Consider the following 18,427-nt stretch of genomic DNA (forward strand, 5'->3'; position numbering starts at 1 on the left):
AGCTGTCAGAAGAGGGAAGATACAGTGGCCCTTGTTTCCTTGACAGCCCCCTTCTTTCTTAGTCAATACTTTAAATATTTAAATAATGATGGATTCATGTTTATTCAGTTATACTTATGAGAATAAGTCTACCTCACTGCAAATACATCTATCAATAAATTGCAAAGAGAAATATCAGGGGAAAATTTGTTCTACTCTTCAATTACAATGCAATAAAATACATTTTCTTTTTGAGATATTACACCGCATTTAGAATCAAGTAATTTTGTGCCTATTTGGGCTAGTAATGATGAATCTAGTTTTGCAAAACCTTTCCAAACACTTGACCTTAATTTAAAAACCAATCAATAGTATCTGCAAATACTGCTTTTTCACTAGTGCTTATGATCTCAATAATTGGGGAAAAAAGGTTTTTTTATTTATTACCTTAATTACCTTTATTAGCGTTATATTGTAAAATAGGTAGACTGCATTGCTTTGCAGATTTTTTTTTTTTACCTGCTGTGACAACAGTAGAACTTTTGCCTTCTGATTCCACAATGTATACTTAAATCATATTTTAAGATGCTGTATTTTAAATTTGACTAAAAAAACAACACTACTGATTGGTGAATAAAAATAATAATAACCAGCGTATGCCAGAGATAGTATTTTTCATCTACTATATTCCATTCTGCATTTCTATTTCACATTATCATTTTATTGACAGATTATTTAGTAAACAGTGGATTGTTTCCTACTGGGAAGGGTAGGTTCCTGAGATTTCTTATGATAGAACAATTTGTAGTTGAACAACTTAACATTATATAGGAAAAACAGAGCAAGGGAAATCAAGGTTAGAAATGAAGGCATCAAGTTCCTTGTCCAATTTGTAAGTACCTTGAATAAGATAAAAGTTGATCCACTGATTAAGATTATATAAATAATATCATACACATATTTAGTTAATATTGATGGGTAGTGGATAATTAGTGTTCATTTATTATTCACAATTGGCAACATAAACTTTAAAATTCTTTTAAATTCTTTAAATTTCTTTAAAATTCTCTGAGTGGTTTGAAAAATGATTTTAATTATTTTTATTTTGCAAAGAATAGCTATACTAAAAAGAATTTTGTACCAGTATCAGACTTTCCACGAGCTTTTCTCATTTTGTGACTCATACTTATTGGCTTTCAACTTCTGGGTCTCACACTGGATTCAGAAATGCGGAAGAGCTTGATATTGGAGTTTTAAGATTAAATAGAGAAGTTTATGTAACCTTTATTTAGACAACTTAGCTTTATTAAATATGTCCAGATAATATATTTCTAAAGTTTCCTCTAATACGTATGTTTATATAACCCTAGGTTTTTCAAGATAGCTTCATTAGCTCCACCCTTCTTACAATTGACTTGGTTTCCTCACTCCTCATAGACAGATAAATTATTATTTTTTCTTTTCATCAGTTTTTATAGAGACTGGATCACACCGTGTTGCCCAGGATAGTCTCGAACTCCTGGGCTCAAGCAATCCTCCTGCCTCGGCCTCCCAAAGTTCTGGAATTTTAGGTGTGGGCCACCATTCCTGGTCTAGATAAATTATTTTCTAAGCCCTATGATATTTGACTTCATTTCCCTTTTCTTCTTCAGGGCTCTTCAAAAATAACACTTTTTTCCTTCTCTTCCATCTATTTGTTTGTTTAAATTTCTGACTCTTGGTTCTTATTTTTTTCTGATGATATTCAGTAAGGATTATTCAAAAATCTTTAAATAACAAAACCACCATTTTCCTGATAAAGCACAATCTACATAAAATCCTGTATTCACGGGCCTTTAAACTTTAAACTTGTCTACAGAAGGTTTGATTGTTTATGATTTTGAAATCAGTCACACACAAAACTTGTTCACCCTACTTCCTTCCCATTATAATAGAATTTCATTAGTAATACTCATAAATATAAGAAGCATTTTATATTCTCTTTTGCATTTTTTTTTTTTTACAATACAACAGTTTTATTAAGCATGTGGAAGCATTTATTCGGTACAAAATGTAGTCACAATTCTTTCTCTCCTCTGCCCCTTGAGGCCACCACTCCAGAACCTTATGTTCCTATAAACTCATTTTTGGCAGCAGTAACAACAAAAAAGTGAAAGAAAATGCAATTCTGACAGTAATGCTAAATCATCAAAGTGAGAAACACAAATAGGCAGGGGTTAGTGGGTTTCTTAGCTAGTTCTTTAACCACGGGCCTTAGTTCTGCTCATTTTCTCTCAACAGGAAACATTTTAAGAATACAAACCCCCAAATGTTATTTAAGTAATACTGCTTACCTCTGTTGGTGGCACTTTTCTTCCTTCTAGCCTGATGTTATAACAAGCTTATTTGTAATTTCTTCGGGAAATTCTTGCCTAGAATATACATCTCTATCAGTTCCCTTTGAGCTTAAAAAAATCAACAACAAAGCAGAAACAGAAGACTAGGAGGTTTCATAAGGATGCCAACTGAAACTATTATGAGACCTACTTCTTAGAAGTCAACTGGCCAAACATAGACACGGCTGTAGCCAATGGATTCTGAAAACAGGTCCTGCTGGAAAATATCTCCAATACCCAATTAAATCCAGTTATTGGTGTCCATAGATTTGAAATGATCATCATTCACAGTGGAATAAATGTATCCCTGTATTCTAAGAAAATTCACTGCTTCCTTGATTGAGGCTACAGACATATTGGAGTTGTTTCTTAAGATCCTGAAAGCTCAATCTTTCAAATCTTGGGCAAACCTTAATCAAATCCAGCACCTAGTTTTTGGCCACTATAAAGCCATTTCCTGGCATGAAGCTATTCCCACCAAAGTTCCCTACTTCACTCATTCCTGGTTTGCTGCTAGGTGCTCTCCCTTGCTGTTAGATTTGCTGAGCATCATATCCGTTGGCTACTTCCAGAATATGTGTGGAAAACTCATTCATATCCTTGAGGGGCATGATGTTAAAAGCTACTAGGCTCTTTTTGTTCTGAAAAGATCTCAGATGGCCGTCACTTTCCCATATGTTTTTGAAGGAACCACAGTGTGGTTACCACTGACACCCTCTGCATCAAATCACTGGTGAGCACCCATTGATGCAACCGTTGTGTCATCCATTTCATCAACAATATTGACTGGAGTCCTCTCTGCAATATCTCATTATCTCCACAGTAATGATCTGAGAAATCTCAACATTCCAAATTTTGAATATTTCACCAACAAGAATAGCAAAAAGCAGCTGAGATACAGTACAGAGTACAGTGTTCTGGGCTTAGGCTCTTGATATTTTTTTCTGAGACGACATCAGTGTTCCAAATCCCCAGGGAACTCTGCACAACCACTGGCTCTTCCATAGCTGGAGTAGCCATGGATTTCAAATGCACTATTCCACATCTTGGTTGTGGTTCCCTCAGGAAGGAGGCCCAGAAGGCTTGGGTATGGTAGGTTCCCAAGACACCTCAGAACCCTGTTGCTCCTGCAGCAGTCTACCTTTCACTGGTTTTCCTTGGCATTTTGGATACAAACAATGTTGAGTAAACAGAGATTTAGAAAGATAATTCAAGTATGTAAGAATTTAATTTCCTATCAGCAGAAATTTGGTGCTCTTTGAAAGTAATGGCAAAACTTAGACAATAAGAAACTTTTCCTAAAACCTGTGAAAATAGAGATGCTTATATCATATCTCCCAAGGTGCTACTTAAGGATTTTACAAAACTCTTAACACAAACTTACGATTTTCCTCCTTTTATGGCCACAGGCTTAGAAGTGAGTAGACACTGGATGGATATAGACCACTGGATATAGACCAGTGCTTTTTTTTTTAATATAAAAAATGAAATGGGGTCTTCATTTTTTTCAACCAACTGAGTTAAACATCTCACCTTTACACAAAATATATAATATACAGAATTTAAGAAATTTGTTGTTTAACTTGCTTTAATTCTAAATATTTTTATCCTGTTAGGTGAATAATAATTTTATATTAAAGAAATGAATATAAATGTTTATTATTGCATTAAAAACATTTGTTAATTTTCTTATACTAATCTTTTCCTTATTTTAAATGTGTGAAGAACTGATTTTTCATATTTATAAAGGTATATTGAAGAAGTTTCTGCTGAAAAAACTTTGATATAAATATTATCAAATGAAACATTAAAACATTCAGAACAACTGGCAAGACTTATTTTCATATAAGGGATCAGCAAAATGTATAGTCAAAAAAAAGCAATGGTTATGAAATAGTTTAAACACATTGATTACCTGTCAAAAATCACAAATTAATTTTAAAATATTAATTCATTAACTTCCTAAAATGTAATTAATTTAAATTTTGCCATATTTATTTAACACAAAGCAGTGTTCTAGGTCCAGTCCTTAAGCTTTTAAATTATATTATCAGTAGTTCTTAAACTTTGGTCTGCAACAGTACTATCTAAGAGCTTGTTAAAATGCAGAAACTCAGGATACTGCCCAGTCTGTCAATTTGGGATATCATGAATTAGGATCTGAAAATCAAAAAACTCCCTAGTTGGTTCTAATGGACATTGATTTGATAGCCAGTAATAGTACTTTAGTAGAACAAAATGGAATTAAGGTAAACAGAATAATTTTTTGTTTTACTTAAATTGTCTTTTGATGCCTCAAATCCTTTTCATAAAATATTTGTCGCCATCTCTGTTTGATCAGAGAAATGCTATTTTACTCTTATTAAATTTTAGATATATGATTTTACTCTGTACTAAACAAGATAAACTTAGAATTCGGAATTCCAAATTTTTTATTTTAATGTTGGTATTGACCAATATGGGTGTATCCACAAGAATGATACCTGTGGACAAAGTAATGAAGCAAGATCTGAAAATGATGTCTTCAGAAAACTGATTAAAGGAGCTATCCTTTGTGTTTTAAAGAAGGAACACATTATAGGGAATTATATTTAATTGCATTTCCACCATCCTATGTTATTACCTTTTCATCAAGACAATTAATGATTTAATATTTTCAATTTTAGAAGCTTTATACTTAAGGGTGTTTTGCTCTTATATTTAAGGCTGTTTTGCATCAACACTTGAATTGACTATTAAAATCCATTTATAGTGCAAGAGGCATGAGAGGAAGTAACGTGGCACTGACAGTAAGTTATTAAAATATATTTATTAATCTACAATTTGGTCTGTTGATGTTCCTTTTTATGTGTGGACTGAGTTTCTGTGTTAATGTATTCGAGTGTTTTGGGTGTGCGAGTGTGTGTGTGTTTGTATGTGTGCGTGTTTGCCTTTTAGTTAATTTGTCATCCAAGCACTTCTGCCCATGAGTTAGTCCAACTGCAAAGCTTGAGGACACAATCCTTTGCAGACTGCCCTAACTCCTGACACCAATTGCAAGTCCTGAAGGTCCCTGTTAGGTTTGATAACTAGAAGGACTCAGAACTCATTGGGAGCGACTGTATTTAAAGTTACAGATTATTATAGGAAAAAATACAGACTAAAATCAGCCAAAGGAAGAGTCATGTAGGGCAGAGCTTGGTAGGGTTCTGAGTGTTAGGCTTCCATCCTTTTTCCAATGGAAGCAGGATGGGCATTACCTTCCCAGCACTGATTTGTGACAGTATGCACAGAGTGTTGCCAACAAGAGAAACTTATTCAAACCTCTGTGTTCAGATATTTTTTTGAAGGTCCATTATATAGGCATGACTGATTGATCGATTACCTCGTGGTTGAACTCAGGTCAACTGATATGGTCTGACCCAAAGTCTCCCCCCTAAATCACGTGGTTGGTCCTTCTGGCATGTCTATACTACAACCTAAGATTGTTGGGTGTGGCCAGTTCCCAACCTAAGCAAAGACACTTGTATCAAGTATAACATAGATACCTCCCAGAAGCTGAATACAAAGGCAGTACCTCTCTTTGGGCAAGACAAAATCTTATACTACATAGTTTTTTAAAGCAGAAAGATTAAATTAAAAGTCAGTATGGATCCTAGTATATAAGAACAACATAGGGGCCAGGTGCAGTGGCTCATGCCTGTAATCCCAACACTTTGGGAGGCCGAGGTGGGCGAATCGGTTGAGACCAGGAGTTCAAGACCAGCCTGGCCAACATGGCGAAACCCGTCTCTAGTGAAAATACAAAAATTAGCTGGGCGTGGTGGCATGCACCAGTAATCCCAGATACTCGGGAGGCTGATGCAAAAGAATGGCTTGAACTCGGGAGGCAGAAGTTATAGTGAACTGAGATTGCACCACTGCACTACAGCCTGGGCCACAGAGCAACACTCTGTGTCAGAAAAAAAAAAGTCTCAAAAAAAAAAAAAATAAATAGAAAAAAAGTGACAATTGTGTAAAATGTACAATAAGTATTATTTATCATCAGTGGTGTAAATGTTCAGTATTTATAAATAGTTATTAATTATGAAATATTGAGAACCAAATTTGAAACCAAACTAGGGAGTAAATAACCTTGCTGGAAGTAAAATGTTGATAGAGAAGGTAAATTGCTTCCAGGTGTTTTCAAGCAATCTCTATTCAATTATGAATAACTGGGACAAAATATGCTTAATAAACAATGCTATTTTATTAAAAGCATGCCTCACATCATCATAATGCTACAATAATAAAATGTATTTATTTATTTCTAATAATCTGTTAACATTTTTTATCAGAGGTTGCTTTCCTAGTGTATGAGAAGAATCTTTTTTTTAAGGATAACTATTTACGATTAATAACTGAAGAGCCAAGTAAAGCTTAAGATTGAATAAGTTATAGTTATTGGGGAATGAAGTATACAATTTCAGTGCTTTTGGTTGAAAATGTTTTCACATCACTCATTTTCGCTTGTCAATATTAAATTATATGTAAGTGATTAGGTTTAGTCAAGGCATATTGCTATGCTATTAATCAACTTCATGCATGGCTCAGGAATCATCAGGACAGACATGGATGCTATTTTTGCTCACAATTCATTTTGCAGCACTGAACTCAAAATTTAATTTCTCTACATATCAAAGTGAAACAATTTCCACAGCTATGCTCATCTTATAGGAGCTTTTGGCAAAGTACAAATAAGTATATGATTGCTGGAGAACTCCAGTTTCTATCAAATTACTATGAAATAGTACCAACAAATGATCTGAATGATGTGATAGAATATTCTATTCTTGAGTGAAAAACATTATACAAATAAAAGTCACTGCACTGTACTATTCTAATGCATAATAAATTTAAGCATAAATGATTTCTACCAACTGTTATAGTATATAAATTACTAGGAAATTGTTCTGAAGCATTTCATTGTAACAAACATGGAGTTGCCAATAATTGTCCCCTTATGGGAAGAAGAAAACTGTGAGATTTAAAAAAAAAAAATAGTTCAAAACTTAACTAATCACTTAAATGGTAAATAGTCCTTAACTTCTTCTGGTAACGTTGGTAGATTTTAATCTACATTTTATTTTTTCTTTTGAATAAAAATACAGATTTAATTTTACTGTGGACATTTTAACAATTTTAGCCACCTCCAAATTTAAAATTCCAAATTAGATTTGATATAGTTATTACCACTCTTTTCTTTCTTTTGCTTATGTTCATATTGTGGATAGATTTTAATTGAGAATTTCTTAAACTTTGTCAGTGGAAGCAGTTTTATTGTCGTGTTGTGTACCTCAACTATTGAAAGTATCTGCTAGTTTTGATCTTTTGACAGAAAGAATATATTGTTAGGAGTAGCTTTTATTACTAAATCATGAAATTATGAGTTGGAAGCAATTATTCTCCTCCTAGTGAGATCATACAACTGTGCAATTTTGTGAGTCCATGACAAAATGCTAACCTATAAACAAGTCTCTTTTTGTATTTCGACCTTTGGATGGGATCCAAGAGAGTCTTATCCTGAATTCTATGTTATTACAGATAGTGATTTAGCTGAGTTCTAGCCAAGTGATCTAGCTAGTGTATTGACGGAACAAAAATATTTGAACATTAACTTTTAATTTTAGGAGTTTATTATAAAACACAGTTGTCTTAACTATTTTGTTTCTCTTGCAAACATTAGGGAAAATGACTAAGTTTTAGTTTCAGTGAATGAAGGAATTTCATATTTTTCCCTTAGAAACATTCCAGTCTGAGGGGAGAAAAACTGATTAACTATTGTTGTAAGTTTGAAAATGTTCTCACAGACATCATTAACTTTTTTCCATAAAATGTATTGTTTTCATATGTACCATTTAGTGAATATAAAATTTCCAAATAATTTAAATGTCCAGGCCATAGGTGACTAAACTTTACTGCTTTGACTCTTAAGACACAAATGAAAAAGGGATGGTGCTAGGGACTATCAAGGCAAATTATTGAGTGACAGCTGGTATTGCTGTTTAATAAGTGTTCTCTTTGATAAATAGAATGGACAAGTCAGTACTTAAAAATAAAAGTTGTTTTCTAAGTCCCAAGATGAGCATAATATTTCTTTTCTTTCTGAAAACTATAAGATCTCCTTTACATTCTATAAAAGATTTAAATAATCCTCAGGAAATGACCTTTCTAAGGCAGAGGATGTCTTTACTTTTATTATTCTGTATCTTGATGCTCCTGTCAAACTATGTGACATTTCCACAGAACTTTAAATAGAAATATGAAAGGACAGAAGTACATTCATAATAATAAAAAAATGTCTGGCTATATGACCCCAATAAGACAAGTTAAATATATTACCACTACTTATTTCAAATTGAAGGACCAGTTGGTAGCCAGACAAAATCATTGAGATAAAGCCTAATTGAGAGTGTGTGCTCTGATACTTGCACTGTAATCCCATAATCCTTTAAAGAAGCAATCAATGATCTCTTGCTTCTGTATTTTCCAGCTCTGTCTTATGCAGTGTGTGTCTGTGTGTCTGTGTGTGTGTGTGTGTGTACGCGCGTGCGTTTGAATCCATATATGATTATTCGAAGCTTGATGTTTATACCTCTTTGTACTTAATCAGATTAGTAATCATCTTTCTATAACCAACAAAGTAAAGTTTGACATATTATCCAAGCAAAATTTGTATTTTATTATCTATCTGAATCTAGGAGCCTTACTATAAATTATTTTCAATCTTTGACTTTGCTTTATAATAAATTACACAATGTTTCAAAGACTCCTATTTTCTAATGTGTAATTAGACATTAGCAGAACCTCAAAAATAAAAGGAGTGGTGACCAACTTTTTGAAAATGTGTAACAAATGTCAACATGTTTCTTTACCTGTTTCCTGTGTATGTTTACAATACTTCTCAGAACATTTTTTTTGTTAAAGAATATCATGGATTTTCAAGGGGAGAATAGAAACTGTAGCAGAATTTCTAAACAAATTTTACTCTAAAGGTTTTAGTTTTCATGAAATGTTCATGATTTATATCTAGTAATTTATTTAAGAAATATTAAATGAGTACTTGAATTACTATAGTAAACAAAGCGTTACAAGTCCTAATCTCACAGTAAACTAGTCTCTTATGACTAATATTCCACAGAAACTTTCTAATTGCTGAGAGGGAGTAAGGGACTATAATTAAGTGCTTCATATATGATATCTCATTTGATTTTCAAGACAAACCTAAGAGTTAAGCACTGTTATCTTCATTTTAAAAATGTGGAAACTGAAACCTAAGGGAAATGAAGTTAACACATTTCAAGGTCACATGTCTAACAAGTGATAAAGTCTGGATTTGAACCTATGAACTCTTAGGAACACTGTATTATATAGAAGAGTATTCTTTAATAACAGCCTGTCCTATAAAAGACAAAAGCAAATATTCTGTCATATACATAAAAATTGGGACTGTTATTTTAATTTCATAATATGGATAAATTGAATGCTGGGATACTAGTACCAGAAATTTCAGTTCAACTAAATGGGCTGTTGACATGCTAGCCTCTGTTGTTCTTTCAAATTCTGAGAATTCTTTTTGATTTTATGAAATATTAATGATTTACTTGATGGTCCCTGCCAGCTGTCTCCTCTGCCATCTGGTGTGGTCCTGCCTAGGTAGCTAATTGTGTAGAATATATGTAAGTCCCTGTATATAGCTCTATCTGAAAAAAAACACAATCTATATGGAAGTAGAAGCAAGTAGAAGCAATCCATTATCTTATATTGTCTACATATTTTTCTTTCCCACTGGCAAGTTACTCAGTAGTTTACTGGATCTTTATTGAGTAGCTATTGCCAACAGAAGTTTCAAGTTGATGTAATCTTTAGTCTTTCCTATGATAGTACTAGCATTATGTAATCTAGCCATGAAGAAAAAGATGGATTAGTCACATATTGTCACCTGCCAAGATGAAAAATTATAAGCTTTCCACTTTGTGTTTAAATGTACCTGGAGTTCACTCTGGTAAGAAATCATGTTCCCCAAGGCAAGTCTTTTTTATTGTCTTCACAAGGGTACCTTTTTTTTTTTCCCTCCAGTGCAGCTATCCTTTTCTGATATGTGTGGGGGAAGTTCCATTTTCCCTCCACTATCCTACAAGTATCCCTAGCCCATATAAATGGAGCAAGCCACTAAGAGCTGCTAGTGGAATTGGGGAAAACTACATAGACACAGAAAGTGGAAGTTCGAAATGGCATTAGAACTCAGAGTTGTGTGGACAGATACAAAGAAAAGTGATAGCCGAGCAAAGAATTATAGGTGCATGTAATGACTAATTTTTTATTCATGTAAAGTACTAAAGTCTGTGACTTGGTTTTTTATGTAAGTATAAATGATAAGAGATTATTACAAATTTGAGCTTATGCCATGGATATGCTTTCTTTAAAATGAAGGATGGAGTTTACTCTAGCAGTCCAGAAACTGTACTTTGCACATAGCCTTTTAAAATCCTTGCCTCTAATCTGAGAACACATAGGATTCTGTTGTGCATAGGACTATTTTCCAAGCATTATGGTGGAGAAACAGTTGAAAATTACTCTCCTAAAGAATCTATTCTGAAATACGTCTCATTCCTGCTGGTAGAATCATTATAGAACACAAATTTCACTTCTACCTGAGAAGAGATAGATAAATGACATCTCCCTAAAATTCCTTAAAGCTCTACTCCATCCATCCCTCTTTCCAGCTCACACAGGGCATCCTCACTGATGCATATGAAAGCTGCACTTATTTATTATCTTCATTAAGATTTGGTTTTCTATGAGTCTTTCTGCCACTCATTAGCTTCTTCCTCACCATAATATGCCTACCCCGGTGTCAAACTGCTACACTAAAATCTTTTGAAAACTGAAACACGACTGTCACCATACACCACGTCAGCAGCTTCCTATCAGCAAACGTGAGAATCTAACCTTTGCTTCCCTGGTGTTTCAGTTTTTATTAAGTTGCTTATGTTCAAATTAAACTTTATGGCAACAGCTGTCTCAGTCGTCGAATCAAAATTATGCTACTGTTACCTGATTTTTTTCCCCATCAACCCTTCTTGTTTCTATTCATTCTGTAAGGTAAATGTAAATTCTTAGTAACTCTGCTTCTTTTTATTTGACCCTAGTTTTCTATTTCATTCTTTATGATTTATGGAATAATCAGCATGATTCTCCAATTATGAATCTGAGGACACAATAATAGACCACAGAGAGCAAAAAAAATACAACCCTTCTCATACATTCATATATGGCACTGATAGCTAGCACCATCCTAAGAAGCCATGTTCTCCACTCTTTATTACTATTTTACTTTAATAATATTAATTTCAGTATTATATTACTCATTTTTCCTTTCACCGTCACACACTATACTCTGTACTTTACATAATAGTAACATACTTCCACAGCAAATTACAACATACACACACGCGCACACACCCCTACCCCAGAATATTCAGTCCCAACACTTTTTGGCATATATAGTTCCCTTACTTTACTAGATATAGCAGTTTATTAATAAGGAAGATGTTCTCTTCTGAGGCCCTTAACAGTTTTATATTACCGTATTTTGAATTAACTTAATCCAGGTTAAATTGCTTTGCACATAGAAGCAACATAGTAGTTGCCTTTCACATAGTTGTAAGTTTCACTGTCATTTCTTTCTCTTCAAGATCAGCGAGGCATTGTTCTTTTTGTTAGTCTTATGCATACTTAGGAGCTTAATTAAACAAAAATGATCAGATACACGAGTGCTGCTCCTGAAAATGATTTTCTATTTTCGTATCACCAAGGTAAATTCCTTCTCAATTTTTTTTTTTTTTTTTTTTTTTGAGACGGAGTCTCGCCCTGTCACCCAGGCTGGAGTGCAGTGGCCGGATCTCGGCTCACTGCAAGCTCCGCCTCCCGGGTTTATGTCATTCTCCTGCCTCAGCCTCCCGAGTAGCTGGGACTACAGGCGCCCGCCACCTCGCCCGGCTAGTTTTTTCGTATTTTTTAGTAGAGACGGGGTTTAACCGTGTTAGCCAGGATGATTTCGATTTCCTGACCTCGTGATCCGCCCGTCTCGGCCTCCCAAAGTGCTGGGATTACAGGCTTGAGCCACCGCGCCCGGCCCCTTCTCAATTTTTCAATGTGCTAAGTGACACGTGGCTGCATCTGACTTCGGGAACACTCAGAACACAGGCCTTCTGCCCTCTGCATAAAGGAGAGAATATCTATTAAGCTGCTCTGTGATTTCTGATAAAGAGTAGCTCTTGTGGATATCATGAGTAAATAGTGAATAACAACATTTTGTAAGTTAGACATTTTTGTGTCAAATTCTCAGTTACGCCTTGGCAAGGCAAATCACAAAAATATTTTGTGACAGTGCTTCAGTAGTAATCAAGAGGACTCACTCATCACATGGACTAACAAACCAGTGATGAAAATACCAGCCCTGTTTGCTTGACCAGTCTTATCCCAAAGAGTCACCATGGGCATATTAGTGTTCACCATTTACTTGAGAGAACTGTCATTTGAAAATAAGCTTTCTGTCAATAAATTTATTAAAATAAGTTGAGGTGAATGTACATTCTATGTTAGGTGTTTAGTGTCACTATCATGAACTATTATTACTACTAATATGCAGACACATACATACACACATGCATACCTACATGTCTACTTACATAAAACTGGGACAGAGTTGTGTCACTGTAATGACATGAAATTGAGCTAGGGCCACTTTGAGCAAATGTGAAAAGTTGCCTTCATGAGTTGTAAAGTACATCTCTCAGAATGGTCGTGAAAATCAATAAGCATTCTTAACCAAGCTTTCTAAGTAATTTCTGATAGAAAATCAGACACACTTGGCAGATTATGCTAAAAAGTGTAGAATAAGTTACTCAGTTCTACTGACTTCAATAATTAAATCAGTCCTAGGCAATAAAATATAGCTTACTCTTGATGCTTTGGGACAAACAATTTGCCAGTACGTTTATAAGACAACTAAGACAGCATGCTAAGCAGCTAGTTGTGTCTTTTGGGTAGATGATTTCTGTTGAAACTAATTTCCTTGAGACATTTATCTTTTGAAAATTTCATCAATAGCCTGTTTGAGGCTATCTGGAATCCAGCAAAGTTAATTATGAATTTACTCAACCTGTACATGATAATCAGAAAGAAGATCTAACATCAGTATTTTGGGGGAATATGATTGGGATATTCTGGCATCAGGGTTGGCAGACGCCCAGGTTGTCAGCCTTCAATATTGTTTTCCCATTTTATGCAGTCATTAGTGTTGAGCAAAGCACCCTGGTGCTTTATAATTAAAGGGAGTAGCTTTATCTCAGAAAGAATTCCTGAAGAGGTTTTGTTGGTATAAATAATAAAGGCACAGATGTAGAGGTAGCTGATAAAACTTCTTGTACAAAGGACTTCTGTATCCATATGTGCATAATTGAGTTCTGTGTGTGACACTGCTCTTGAATTGAGAACAATCGATATATTTGTGCCATCTGTTATGTTGTGTCTGTGCCAAGTGCCAACATTATAAGCAAAAAACAGTGGTCTGTGAGCACTATAGTGTACTAGCTACAAGCTTCACTTGGAACTTGATATTTTAGCAAGATTCCTCAGGCTGTCATGGTTAACAAACTACAATGGCACTTTTTTGGTAGGCAAAGATGACACTCTAATGTTTGCCTCTTGCTGAATCATATTCTTGCAGAAACTTTTGAAACCTTAGAAGTCTTGGAGTTTTGTGTCTTTTTCCTAGAAAAAATGACTCACTTGTAAATAACTAATGGTGACTCTCAATAAGGTGAATAAGAGCATTATTAATGAAATAAGATAAGTGGAAGAGGTCTGTGATTCTTAACACTCTTTTCACTTGATTAACCTGTTCATTGAAATTATGTAAGGTCCATGAAGGTGTTCTTTGACTTTGCTTTGTGTTATTTTCATGATCAATATATGTTACCATCCCAAATGTGCAGCTCACTGATGCTCGACTTCATCAGCTCCACAGTAAACCATTCAAGCAAAGGTTTGCTGAGTTGTCAGGATAAGTGCCGTATTCCATTGCTTAATTTTGAGAGCAGATTTTTCTACTATTGTTTGAATTCTTTTTAAGTATACAATATCTTTTTGACAGAACAGTATTTGGGGTAGCAGTAACTCAGGTAAGAAACAAGTATGCCCCACAAAATTTACTCTTCTCCAAAAAATTGATAAAGCAATTCAGCATCCCATGGTACATAAAAACTTAAATGTATGATTACATATAAATGCCTAATCCTCTAGGTTCAGTTCAGCTCTTTTCAACAGATTCCTACTTATACTTAAGTACTTGCACTGGATTCCTTAAACACAGATCAAACAAATTAGTAGTAGAAAACAAAATTGATGCTACTAGATTATCCCTTGCCAAGGTATTATGTTATATTTGTATTACTTCTTTCTAGCCATTTTCCCGTTATTTCATTTAATCTTTATAAGAACTCATTTATAAAGACAGGAGAAATCTATATCTAAGTTTCACAAAATGCAAACTAGGAAATTGAATCCCAGGAAGGTCAGTAGCTTGGTCCTAGTAACTCAAGCTATCAGCTTGAGCAATGGGAGGAGAGTTCTCTTTCCATGTCTGTAGCTCTACTCTATTCTTCTCTTACTGCAGTCTAATTCTCTTCTGAAGATTTAAGGGAGAAAATGAATATGAAAAAAATGTACACTACTGATATTTAAAGAACAATTACTAGTTAAAAGTACTTTAAGGGAAATTCAGCAAGTGCCTACTTAGAAATTTCAGAATTAAGTATAATTTAGAATGACTGTTATTAGGCCTAAGCTTAAGTTTTGCCAATGTTAGCAAAACTGGGTGTTAAATATGAAAGCGCAAAGTGGAAACTTGAGTTAAGTGTAAATTTTGTATTTTTCTTAACAGAAAATAACAACATGGAAGTAATTGTTAATTCTTTTGCAAATTGGCAATTGCAACTAACTATTCATCTATCAGTACTTTGATATCGTTGCCAGAACACATCTAGTTAAATAGTTGAAGACAAACTGTAGTACTATAAATCCACTGTGTAGGATTATAACTGGGGAATTGATGGACAAGGTAAATATTCTTGATAAATGTAGTGGGGACAGCTGGATACAAGAATCCATTGGAAACCACTATCATGATTTTGATATAATTGCATTGATTTTCTAGTTAGAGATGTGTGAGCAGAAAGCATCTATTTTCTAATTGGCAATATTATGGGTGCTTTGATTATATAAAATATAATCAAAAATAGAATTATATAAAATATATGAAATGTAATTGAAGCACTCATAATATTTCCAATTAGAAAATACTTTCTGCCCACACACAAGTAAAAATAAAATAAATGCTTCCATATTTGTATGACAAATAGGAACACTTTTACTGAACATTATTAAGGAAGAGGAAGTGGAACGGCTTGAGGACATAGAAATTTACACCAGATACTCATTTGGAATACCAGGAAAATGAAATACTGAGTATATGATTTTCTGTGTTTGATAACATAAGTAAAGAAGCAAGACTGAGGATGCAGATGTAGAGACCGGTACATATGCCCTGGGGGTTGAAATCTAGAGTTCTAAGATATCCAGTGGAATCATGTAAAATATTTGACATATTTTTATTCAAGTAATATAACTATGTTTTATTACTAATATACTTACAGCACTGTATTTGCACTTATAATATTAATCATATTAGTTATAATTAACATAATATACAAATATAATTGTAATATTCTATAAATGTTAATTATAATATTAATTCTATACACTTAAATATTCAAACTAATTTTATTGAGCGTCCCAGTATTATGTGGTTAGCAGTTTGTTGGATGGAGAAGAGAATTAATCAAAATTCTTACTGTCTCTCATCTGTTTTGAAGGGCAAAGACAAGAAATATGTTAGTGAAAAGTTACCATACAGCTGAAACGATTCTCTTTTAATGTGTGGAGTGCCAAAAAATTTAAATTTTGACACTTTCAGCACCTTGATATTACTGAAAATCGGGTCTGCAACCGGCAAGATATTGAAATTCATCCTACAGAGCAAGTAGACTAAACAAATTAAACAAGTTCTCAAATGTATGACATTTAATTTTTAATTCTCCAGTGGCACTTAGGATATCTCAACTTGTGGTAGGAATTTTTTGATGATGCTTTGCTGGAAGCACACTTAAAGGCATTATTTTATTAATAGAACATTTCAGTTGACAGAGAAAAACCAATTCAAGATTCTGTTAATTTCAAATTTATAAGTCATAAAATATAACTGTGAAGAAAATTTCAGAAAATTTTATGTAAAAATTAAAAATAATATGAGACATTAGAAAATATATTCATCAGAAAAATATTAATGGGAATATTAGAAGGATTCAGCTAAGCAACTGAATAAGGTACATGATTATTTGCCAAAAACAATTTTGTTTATTTTATTTATAATGCTCCTTTAACCAATACAATGTAATTAAAATATTTCTTTAGGAGTGTGCATAGATATAGGCTATATTTTACTTTTTAAAAATATTTTTGCATTAGTTTATTTTTTTATTATTATTATTTTTTTTGATGGAGTCTCCCTGTGTCACCAGGCTGCAGTGCAGTGGCGCGATCTTGGCTCACTGCAACCTCCACCTCCTGGGTTCAATGATTCTCCTGTCTCAGCAGCCCAAGTAGCTGGGATTACAAGCATGTGCCACCACACCCAGCTAATTTTTCTATTTTTAGTAGATACAGCGTTTCACCATGTTGGCCAGGATGGTCTCTATCTCCTGACCTCGTGATCTGCCTGCCTCGGCCCCCCATAGTGCTGGGATTACAGGCGTGAGCCACCATGCCCAGCCTGCATTAGTTTTTTAAAGGAACTAATTTTTGGTTATACCAATATATTAAAACTAATTTGTCCATCTGTAAATAAATATTTTTATTTTAATAATTATATACCATTTTAATAGTACTAGTTTTACACCATTTTAATCATAGCATAATACTATTTTAATAATTTATGGACCTCCTTTACACAGTTTGGAAGATAAATTATATGGTTACTCTACTAGTCTTTTCATGTTAGTACTCGTATCATAGGGTGTCTTTTATTGTAGTCACTTGTGTATATAGCTGAAACACTGAGGAAAATTGAAAAGTTCTTGTTACAACACTTGTGTCAGACATCACTCAGAAATACTATGTCTGAAAGACTAGTTAATATTTAGGTGATGCTCAAATACTTTTGAATGGATGCATGGACTCATAAATCCAATTATATGCATATCACATATTGCTCAACCTCTGAAGCTCTAAGTTGAACTGATAGTATCCTGCTATCCATCACTTTTGTCAATATGCTTTTGGTGTGTCACCTCTGTGATTTTGTTTAAAGAATCATTCATCTTTGTGGCTAGTCCGTATCTTTTAGTTGACCAAGACCCAAATATATTAAAAATGCAGACTCAGAAGGTGTGCAATGCTCTGATTTTTAGTCTCAGCCCCTCTCTACTGTGAATGCTACCTTCTCACAATTTTCTCGACTTCTTTCTCTCTGTCTGATCAAAAGATTGTTTACAAAACAGGTCATGATAACCTAGATCACTTCATCCTACAGTGATGTGCTCTTCTTATGAAAACTTACAGCATTGGTACTCTATATCACTCTTTTCACACCTACCACTTGACATTTTTAAACTATTAAACTTATCTATTGTATTATTTAAATGTTTATATATTTATGCCTTATCTTCTTTATCTTAGCCATAAACCCTATGAAAAGAGGGCCTGAAATGCATATTTCCATACAGTAGTATTAAAAACATAAATTTATACTTTAATTTATTATATTCTAGTACAGACTTTCTTTTTTTTTTTCTTGGAGACAGAGTCTCGCTCTGTCACCCAGGCTGGAGTGCAGTGGCACGATCTCTGCACACTGCAACCTCCGCCTTCTGGGTTCAAGCGATTCTCCTGCCTCAGCCTCTTAAGTAGCTGGGATTACAGGTGCACACCAC

The 18,427-nt window shown here is 33.9% G+C and overlaps 1 protein-coding gene across 3 annotated transcripts in view; it reads left to right on the forward strand.

Moving 5' to 3' along the window:
• The window catches only part of MDGA2 (MAM domain containing glycosylphosphatidylinositol anchor 2), an 840,045-nt gene that overhangs the window by 684,623 nt on the left and 136,995 nt on the right, over positions 1-18,427 (forward strand). The window lies entirely within an intron of this gene.

The sequence above is a fragment of the Papio anubis genome, chromosome 7 (assembly GCF_008728515.1).
Source record: "Papio anubis isolate 15944 chromosome 7, Panubis1.0, whole genome shotgun sequence".
NCBI lineage: Eukaryota > Metazoa > Chordata > Mammalia > Primates > Cercopithecidae > Papio > Papio anubis.